We start from the raw sequence: 3765 nt of genomic DNA, 5'->3' as shown, positions 1-3765 counted from the left end.
GTAATATATGCTATCTTGAGAGAACCCACTAGTTAAACCTATGGCCCTCGGGTCTACTTTACATCATATAAGTTGCCGATCTACAATTCTAGTTTACTATCTATTTTATTTTGCAATCTTTACTTTCCAATCTATACACAACAAAAATACCAAAAATATTTATCTTATTATCTTTATCAGATCTCACTTTTGCAAGTGGTCGTGAAGGGATTGACAACCCCTTTATCGTGTTGGTTGCAAGGTTCTTGATTGTTTGTGCAGGTACTAGGCGATTTGCGTGTAGTCTCCTACTGGAGTGATACCTTGGTTCTCAAAAATTGAGGGAAATACTTATGCTACTTTGCTGCATCACCCTTTCCTCTTCAAGGGAAAACCAACAAATGCTCAAAAGGTAGCAAGAAGGATTTGTGGCGCCCTTGCCGGGGAGATCTACGCACAAGTCAAGACATACCAAGTACCCATCACAAACTCTTATCCCTCGCATTACATTATTTGCCATTTGCCTCTCATTTTCCTCTCCCCCACTTCACGTTTGCCGTTTTATTCGCCCTTTCTCCATTCGTCTCTTTTTGCTTCTTCTCTTCTTGTGTGTTGGATTGATTGTTTGTCATGATGGCTCAAACAATACTAAATTGTGTGACTTTTCCAATACCAACAACAATGATTTTATTAGCACTCCGATTGCTCCTATTACGATGCTGAATCTTGTGAAATTAATGCTGCTTTGTTGAATCTTTTCATGAAAGATCAATTTTCTGGCCTTCCTAGTGAAGATGCCGCTACCCACCATAACAACTTCACTGATTTGTGTGATATGAAAAAGAAGAAAGATGTGGATAATGATATTGTTAAATTGAAGCTATTTCCGTTTTCGCTTAGAGACCATGCTAAAACCTGGTTCTCTTCTTTGCCTAAAAATAGTATTCATTCGTGGAATAAGTGCAAAGATGCTTTCATCTCTAAGTATTTTCCTCCCGCTAAGATCATCTCTCTTAGAAACGATATTATGAATTTTAAGAAACTTGATCATGAGCATGCTGCACAAGCTTGGGAGAGGATGAAATTAATGATACGTAATTGCCCTACACATGGTTTGAATTTATGGATGATTATACAAAAAAATTATGCCGGGTTGAATTTTGCTTCTAGAAATCTTTTGGATTCGGCCGTGGGAGGCACTTTTATGGAAATCACTTTAGGAGAAGCTAATAAACTCCTAGATAATATTATGGTTAATTATTCTCAATGGCACACCGGAAGATCCACTAGTAAAAGGTTCATGCTATTGAAGAGATTAATGTTTTGAGTGGAAAGATGGATGAACTTATGAAATTGTTTGCTAATAAGAGTGTTTCTGCTGATCCTAATGATATGCCTTTGTCCACTTTGATTGAGAATAATAATGAATCTATGGATGTGAATTTTGTTGGTAGGAACAATTTTGGAAACAACGCGTATAGAGGAAACTTTAATTCTAGGTTGTTACCTAGTAATTCCTCTAATAATTATGGTAATTCCTACTACAACTCTTATGGAAATTTTAATAATATGCCCTCTGATTTTGAGACTAGTGTTAAAGAATTTATGAATTCGTAAAATAATTTCAGTGCTTTGCTTGAACAAAAATTGCCTAAGATTGATGAGTTGGCTAGGAACGTTGATAGAATTTCTCTTGATGTTGATTCTTTGAAACTTAGATCTATTCCACCTAAGCATAATATCAATGAGTCTCTCAAAGCCATGAGAATTTCCATTGATGAGTGCAAAGAAAGAACCGCTAGGATGCGTGCTAAAAAAGATTACTTTGTGAAAGCATGTTCTTCTAGTTTTCATGACAACAATAATGAAGATCTAAAAGTGATTGATGTGTCTCCTATTAAATCTTTGTTTTCCAATATGAATCTTGATAAAGATGGGACTTGAGATGAGTCAACTTTAGTTAAAAGGCGTCCCAATGATTCGGAATTTTTAGATCTTGATGCAAAAATTGGTAAAAGTGGGGATTTAAGAGGTCAAAACTTTACATAGCAATGAACCCACTATTTTGGATTTTAAGTAATTTAATTATGATAATTTATCTTTAATAGATTGTATTTCCTTGTTGCAGTCCATGTTAAATTCTCCTCATACCTATAGTCAAAATAAAGCTTTTACCAAACATATCGTTGATGCTTTAATGCAATCCTATGAAGAAAAATTTGAATTAGAAGTTTCTATTCCTAGAAAAAATTATGATGAGTGGGAACCAACTATTAAAATTAATATTAAAAATCATGTATGACATGCTTTATGTGATTTGGGTGCTCGTGTTTCCACGATTCAAAAAACTTTGTGTGATGTGTTAGGTTTCCATGAATGTGACGATTGTTCTTTAAATGTGCATCTTGCGGATTACACCATTAAGAAACCTATGGGAAGGATTAATGATGTTCTTATTGTTGCAAATAGGAATTATGTGCCCATAGATTTTATTGTTCTTGATATAGATTGCAATCCTACATGTCCTATTATTCTTGGTAGACCTTTCCTTAGAACGATTGGTGCAATTATTGATATGAAAGATGGAAATATTAGATTCCAATTTCCATTAAGGAAAGGCATGGAACACTTTCCTAGGAAGAAAATTAAGTTACCTTATGAATCTATTATGAGAGCCACTTAGGGATTGCATACCAAAGATGACAATACTTAGATATATTCCTGTTTTTATGCCTAGCTAGGGGCGTTAAACAATAGCGCTTGTTGGGAGGCAACCCAATTTTATTTTTGTTCCTTGCTTTTTGTTCCTGTTTAGTAACAAATATATCATCTATCCTCTGTTTAGATGTGGTTTTATGTTTTAATTAGTGTTTGTGCCAAGTAGAACCTTTGGGAAGACTAGGGTGAAGCCTTTGTGACCTTGCTGTAAAAAACAGAAACTTTAGCACTCACGAGATTAGCTACCATTTTTTTACCAGAGAATGCTTTTAGGTTGATTATTTCTACAGATGATCAATAGATAAATTCCTCATGTCCACCAACTTATTTTGGAATTTGTGGAGTTCCAGAAGTATACGTTTGATACAGATTACTACAGACTATTCTGTTTTTCGTGTGTTGATTGCTTATTTTGATGAATCTATGGCTAGTATCGGGAGGTATGAACCATAGAGAAGTTGGAATACAGTAGGTTTAACACCAATATAAATAATTAATGAGTTCATTACAATACCTTAAAGTGGTGGTTTGTTTTCTTATACTAACGGAGCTCATGACATTTTCTGTTGAGTTTTGTGTTGTGAAGTTTTCAAGTTTTTGGGTAAAGATTTGATGGATTTTGGGATAAGGAGTGGAAAGAGCCTAATCTTGGATATTCCCAAGGCACCCCAAGGTAAAATTCAAGGACAACCAAAAGCCTAAGCTTGGGGATGCCCCAGAAGGCGGGCATCCCCTCTGTCGTCTTCGTCTATCGGTAACTTTACTCGATGCTATATTTTTATTCACCACATGATATGTGTTTTGTTTGGAGCGTCTTGTATGATTTGAGTATTTGATTTTTATTTTACCACAATCATCCTTATTGTACACACCTTTTGGGAGAGACACACATGAATCGGAATTTATTAGAATACTCTATGTGCTTCACTTATATCTTTTGAGCTAGATAATTTTGCTCTAGTGCTTCACTTATACCTTTTTAGAGCACGGTGGTAGTTTTATTATGTAGAAATTATTGATCTCTCATGCTTCACTTATATTATTTTGTGAGTCTTTTAGAACAGCATG

This window comes from Triticum aestivum, chromosome 6A (assembly GCF_018294505.1).
Source record: "Triticum aestivum cultivar Chinese Spring chromosome 6A, IWGSC CS RefSeq v2.1, whole genome shotgun sequence".
In the NCBI taxonomy this organism is placed as follows: Eukaryota; Viridiplantae; Streptophyta; class Magnoliopsida; order Poales; family Poaceae; genus Triticum; species Triticum aestivum.
Note: the sequence above shows the minus strand (reverse complement) of the source record.